The 6,648-nt window shown below is 60.6% G+C and overlaps 1 long non-coding RNA gene across 1 annotated transcript; it reads right to left on the bottom strand.

Moving 5' to 3' along the window:
- Positions 1-4,936: 4,936 nt before the first annotated feature.
- On the bottom strand, positions 4,937-6,275 carry LOC120506965. The gene is made up of 3 exons (XR_005628652.1): positions 6,139-6,275; positions 5,630-5,768; positions 4,937-4,990 (listed from the first exon to the last, which is right to left on the bottom strand). It is a non-coding gene; the product is annotated as an uncharacterized LOC120506965 (long non-coding RNA).
- Positions 6,276-6,648: the final 373 nt, after the last annotated feature.

Genomic DNA, 6,648 nt, shown 5'->3' with positions numbered 1-6,648 from the left:
CAGTGCCAGTGCCAGCTGCTGTCGCCGCTGTGTCGCCTGCTCGCGGCGGCCCCGCTGCAGCTCCTGCAGCAGCTCCGCGCGGCGCCGCTCCCGCTGCAGCTCCCGGCAACGCCAGTCCCGCTCCGCCGCCTCCTGGCTGCGCCTGGAGCGCAGGGCCTCCTGCGGGACACCGGGGACATCGGGGACAGGGACAGGGGACACTGGGGGCATTGGGGACAGGGACAGGGGACACCGGGGACACTGGGGACAGTGACAGGGACAGGGGATATTGGGGACATTTGGGACAGGAACAGCTCCCGGCAGCGCCACTCCCGCTCCGCCGCCTCCTGGCTGCGCCTGGAGCGCAGAGCCTCCTGCGGGGACATTGGGGACACCGAGAACAGTGACAGGGGACATTGAGGACACTCGTGGCATTGGGGACAATTGGGACACTGGGGACAGGGACAGCTCCCGGCGGCGCCACTGCCGTTCTGCTGCCACCTGGCTGCGCTTGGTCCGCAGAGCCCCGGGGAGGTGACAGCACCTGGGGAGGTGACAGAGCCCCGGGGAGGGGACAGGGGTGGCAGTGCCACCCACCTGCGCCTCCTGCCAGCCCCGCTCGTGCTCCTGCGTGGCCTTGAGCCGCTCCAGCTCCCGCTGCCGCTCCCGCCGCAGCCGCGCCCGCTCCGCCTCCAGCGCCGCGTCCCGCTCCTGGGGACAGCGACAGCGCTGGGGACAGGGGGACAGGGACACCGGGACAGGGACACCGCTGGGGACAGGGGGACAGGGACACCGGGACAGGGACACCGCTGGGGACAGGGGGACAGGGACACCGGGACAGCGACACCGCTGGGGACAGGGACACGGCTGGGGACAGGGACGCAGTGGGGGACAGAGCCCTGGGAAGGTGGCAAAGCCCTGGGGAGGTGACAAAGCTCCGGAAGGTGACAGCGCCCTGGGGAGGTGACAAAACCCCGGGGAGGTGACAGCGCCTTGGGGAGGGGACAGAGCCCCGGGAGGAGGAAATGCCACAGGAGGTGACAGCGCCTCATGGTGGGACAGCACCCGGGGGAGGTGACAGTGCCCCGGGGGAGGTGACAGCGCCCGGGGGAGGTGACAGTGGCCTGCCAGCCCCCCCTCACCCCCTTCTGGCGCTGCTCCTCCAGGGCCCGCAGCTCCGCTCGCCTGTCGCGCTCCCTGTCGCGCTGTCGCAGCCGCTGGTTCTCCGCGTCCACCGCCTTCATCTTCCTGCTCCCGGGCCAGCTGCTCCTGCTGGGCGCTGGGGACACGGGGGACATTGTGACACTGGCATTGGCACTGTGCCCACTGCCACTCCAGCTGCTGCTCCTGCTTGGCATGGGGACACCACTGTGACACTGTGACACTGGCACTGTGCCCGCTGCCGTGCCAGCTGCTGGCCCTGCTCCCGGGCCAGCTGCTCCTGCTGGGCACTGGGGACACGGGGACACCACTGTGACACTGGCACTGTGACACTGGCACTGTCACTGTGCCCACTGCCGTGCCAGCTGCTGGTCCTGCTGGGCGCTGGGGACACGGGGGATACGGGGACATTGGAACTGTGACACTGGGACACTGGCACAGCCCCTGGGGTGACACGGGGACACCGACACCGTCCCCTGGGCACGGCTGGCACAGCGCCCGGGGTGACACCGGCGTCCCCAAACCCCCAGCTGTCCCCGTGCCACCCCTGCTGGGTGCTGGGGACACGGGGGACACGGGGACATTGGAACTGTGACACTGGGGACACGGGGACATCACTGGAGCACTGGCACTGGGACACTGGCACAGCCCCTGGGGTGACACGGGGACACTGACACAGTCCCCTGGTCACACCTGGCACAGCTCCCGGGGTGACACCGGCGTCCCCAACCCCCCAGCTGTCCCCGGAATCCCCTTGCTATAGATCCCAATTCCCCGGGATCCCAAACCCCTGAGATTCCCTTCATTAGGATCCCCATTCCCTGGAATCCCCATTCCCTGGGATCCCAAACCCCTGGGATTCCCCCGCTATAGATCCCAATTCCCTGGGATCCCAAATCCCTGAGATCCCCCTCATCAGGACCCCCATTCCCTGGATCCCAAACCCCTGGAATCCCTTGCTATAAATCCCAATTCCCTGGGATCCCAAATCCCTGAGATCCCCCTCATTAGGACCCCCATTTCCTGGAATCCCCATTCCCTGAGATCCCCATTCCCTGGGATCCCAAACCCCCGGGATCCCCCTGCTATAGATCCCAATTCCCTGGGATGCCAAACCCCTGAGATCCCCCTCATCAGGACCCCCATTCCCCGGGATCCCCCTTCCCTGGGATCCCCAGCAGCTCCGTGTCCCCTCCCGCTGATGCCACCACGTCCCCAAGGCCACCAGCGCCCCAATCCCACCCCACACTCTTCCCAACCCTTCCAACCCGAGTTCCCAAACTCCCGAATTCCCGCTGGGAATCTCCCACCTCGCGATCCTCCCTCTTCATCTGCTCCAGGTGCTCCATGAACCTCCGGCCCTCCTGGAATTTCTGCTCGGCCCTCAGCGCCTGCTGCTCCTGCCGCTCCTCTATCTGCTGGAGCACCTCCAGCTTGATGCTGGGAATTCGGGAAGCATTCGGGAATTATTTGGGAATTTGGGAATTCAGGAATTTGGGAATGGAAAAGTTCTGGTCTGGCTCCAGAATTGTGGAGTGCATGGGGTGGGGAAGGGGAAAGGAGGGGAAAGGGAAAGGAGGAGAAAGTGAAATGGAAAAAGGGAAAAAGAAAAGGGGAAAAGGAGGAAAAAAAGGAAAGGAGAAAGAGGGAGAAATGGGAAATGGGAATGGGAAATGGGAAATGGGAAAGGGAGCTCTGGAGCTTCTCCTGCCTGTCCTGGATGGAGCTGCAGCGGGCACCCAGCAGGAGCTGGGGAAATGGGAAATGGGGAAAGGAAAAAGGGAAAAAGGGAAAAAGGGAAAAAGGGAAAAAGGGAAAAAGGGAAAAAGGGAAAAAGGGAAAAAAGGGGAAAGGGGAAAGTTCCTGCAGCACAGGAAAGTACCGAGTTCAGGTGCCGCATCTCGTCCTCCTGCTCCAGCCTCATCCCGGCCGCGCGCTCCAGCAGCTCCCGGCGCTCCCGCTCCTGCTCCCGCTCCAGCTCCGAGCAGCCCTGAGCCTCCCGCAGCTCCTCCTGCCGCTGCTCCTCCCTGCGGGCCCGGCTGCGCGCCTCCTGCGGGACAGGGACACTGCTGGGGACGGGGAAATGGCTGGGGACACGGCTGGGGACACGGACAGTGCTGGGGACAGGGACACTGCTGGGGACACTGCTGGGGACAGGGACAGTGCTGGGGACAGCGACACTGCTGGGGACAGGGACAGTGCTGGGGACAGGGACACTGCTGGGGACACTGCTGGGGACAGGGACAGTGCTGGGGACAGCGACACTGCTGGGGACAGGGACAGTGCTGGGGACAGGGACACTGCTGGGGACAGGGACACTGCTGGGGACAGGGACAGCGCTGGGGACACTGCTGGGGACACTGCTGGGGACACTGCTGGGGACGGGGACACTGCTGGGGACAGGGACACTGCTGGGGACATCCTTTGGGACACTCCCAGGGACATTCCCAGAGCCTACTGCAGGGACAGGCCTGGGATATTCCCAGGCAATTCTGGAGGACATTCCCAGGGCCATTCCTTGGGGACATTCCCAGGGCCTCCTGTGAGGACAGTCCCGGGACATTCCAGGCACCCTGGCACGAGGGGAGTGGGAAAAGCGGGGTCGGGAAAAGAAGGATTGGGAAATTCGGGCTTGGGAAATTCAGGATTGGGAAATTCAGGACTGGGAAATTCAGGACTGGGAAATTCATGGGGAAAAGCAGGGTCGGGAAAAGCGAGTGGGGAATTCGGGATGAGGAAATTTGGGATGGGGAAAAGCAGGGTCGGGAAAAGGAGGAGCGGGGAAATTCAGGATTGGGAAGATCAGAAAACAGGGAATTGGGGCTCAGGGAATTTGGGCTCAGGGAATTGGGGCTCAGGGAATTGGAGATGCCCACGAAAGCCGCGTCCTGGCGGGATTTGAGGATCCGCAGCCGATCCGCGCGCTGCCGCCCCGGAGCCTGAGCCTCCTCCTGGATCCGCTGGAATTCCTGGGTGCCGATGATGAGCGAGGCCGGGGAGCGATCCCTGGGAATTCTGGGGGTCACAGACCGGGATCAGGGACACGGGGACAGCTCCTGGGGTCGCCAAATCCCACCTGCATTACCAAATCCCTCCAGATCCCCAAATCCCCTCAGGGTCCCCAAATCCCTCTGGCTTCCAATCCCCCACAGTCCCCAAATCCCTTCTGGGTCCCCAAATCCCCCCTGAGCCCTGAAATTCCCGAGTCCCCAAATCCCCCCTGAACCCTGAAATTCCCGAGTCCCAAATTCCCTCTGAGTCCTGAAATTCCCGAGTCCCCAAATTCCCTCTGAGTCCCCAAATCCCACCTGGGTCTTCAAATCCTCTCCAAGTCTCCAATTCCCTTCTGGGTCCAACTTGTCCCTGAGTCTCCAAATTCCCTGGGAATTCTGAGTCCCTGAGGGTCCCCAAATCCCTTTGGGGGTCCCACATCCCCCTGAGTCTCACACGAGCTCCCGGACCACGTCCTTGGTGAAGACCCGGATGGTTTTGGGTTTGTCCTGAGGCGAGGGCACCGGGCCCGGGGCGCTCCTCACGTCCCGGAGCTGCACGATGGGGCTGGAGTGGTCTGAAATCTGTGGGAAAGGAGGGGGTGAGACCCCGAAATCATCCCACAAATCCACCCTCAAAATCCCATAAAAATCACCTCAAAATCCCCCAAATTTTAGGGTGAGATTTTGAGCTGAGAGACGCCCAAATTCCCCCAAAATGGCTCCAGCTTCACCTTTTTCACATTCTCCCCCTCCTCCTGCTGCTCCGTGTCCCTGTCCTGGTCCGTGTCCCTGTCCCTGTCCCTGTCCTGCTGCTCGTCCCTGCCCAGCTCCGCGCTCCGCACGCGCCGCAGCTGCTCCTGTGGGGACATCGTGGGGACATCGTGGGGACAGCCCAGGGCATTCCCGGGGACATTTCCAGGGATATTTCCAGGGGGCGTTCTCAGGGACATCGCGGGGCATTCCCAGGAGAAGGAAAATCAGGAGCAGGAAAAACGGAATCGGGAAAAGCGGGATTGGGAAAATCGGGATGAAAAAAAAAAAAAAAAAAGGGATTGGGAAAAGGGGGATCGGGAAAAGCGAGTGGGGAATTCGGGATCAGGAAGTTTGGGGGGGGGAAAAGCAGGGTCGGGAAAAGGAGGAGAGGGGAAATCGGGAAAAGTGAATGGGAAATTCGGGATGAGGAAATTTGGGATGGGGAAAGCAGGGTCGGGAAAAGGAGGAGCGGGGAAATTCAGGATTGGGAAGATCAGGAAAACAGGGAAGATTGGGATCAGGGAATTTGGGATGGGGAAAAGCAGGGTCGGGAAAAGGAGGAGTGGGGAAATCGGGAAAAGTGAATGGGAAATTCGGGATGAGGAAATTTGGGATGGGGAAAGCAGGGTCGGGAAAAGGAGGAGCGGGGAAATTCAGGATTGGGAAGATCAGAAAACAGGGAATTTGGGGCTCAGGGAATTGGGGCTCAGGGAATTTGGGATCAGGGAATTGGAGATGCCCACGAAAGCCGCGTCCTGGCGGGATTTGAGGATCCGCAGCCGATCCGCGCGCTGCCGCCCCGGAGCCTGAGCCTCCTCCTGGATGCGCTGGAATTCCTGGGTGCCGATGATGAGCGAGGCCGGGGAGCGATCCCTGGGAATTCTGGGGGTCACAGACCGGGATCAGGGACACGGGGAAAAATATCCCGGATTTTGGGGGAAAAGTCACGGATTTTAGTAAAAAAATCACGGATTTTGGGGGGAAAAAATTCAAAATCTGGGGGAAAAAAATGAGGATTTGAAAGCAAATAATCCTGAATCTTTGGGGTAATAAATCCTCAATTTTGGGGAAAATATCCCCGATCTGGGGGGAAAATCCTCCAGATTTTCGGCAAAAAAATTCCTGTGTTTTATTTATTTATTTTTTTTTAATTCTGAATTTTTGGTGAAAAAAAATCCCGAATTTGGGGGGACATAGTCCCGTATTTTATGGAAAAAATCGGGGGAAAATTGGCGGGTTTGGGGAGCCTCACATGAGCTCCCGGATGAGGTCCCTGGTGATGACCCGGATGGTTTTGGGTTTGTCCCGGAGCGAGGGCAGCGCTCGGAGGGTGGCGGTGACATCCTGGAGCAGCACGATGGGGCTGGAGGCGCCCGCGGGCTGCGGGGAAGGATGGGGTGAGACCCCAAAATCCCCCCAAAAATCCCGTAAAAATGGCCCCAAAAATCCCGTAAAAATCGCCCCAAAAATCCCATCAAAATTCCCAGAAAATCCACGAAAATCAACGCCAAATCCCCTCAAAATCACCCTAAAACCCCTCTAAATTTTCCTAACTCACCCAAATCTCTTCAAATCCCCCAAATCACCACAACCCTCCCCCAAACCACCCCTAAACCCCCCCAAACCTCACCAAAATCACCCCAAAATGACCCAAAACCCCCCCGAGATCAACCCCAAAATACCTCCGGTGCCCAAATCCCTCACCTGACGCCCTTCGCTTCCCCTCTCACTGCCCCCCCCGGTGCCCAAATCCCCCCTCCCC

This window comes from Passer montanus, unplaced genomic scaffold (assembly GCF_014805655.1).
Source record: "Passer montanus isolate IOZ18808 unplaced genomic scaffold, ASM1480565v1 scaffold408, whole genome shotgun sequence".
In the NCBI taxonomy this organism is placed as follows: domain Eukaryota; kingdom Metazoa; phylum Chordata; class Aves; order Passeriformes; family Passeridae; genus Passer; species Passer montanus.
The sequence above is the reverse complement of the archived record's forward strand: the minus strand, read 5'-3'. Positions and strand labels throughout refer to the sequence as shown.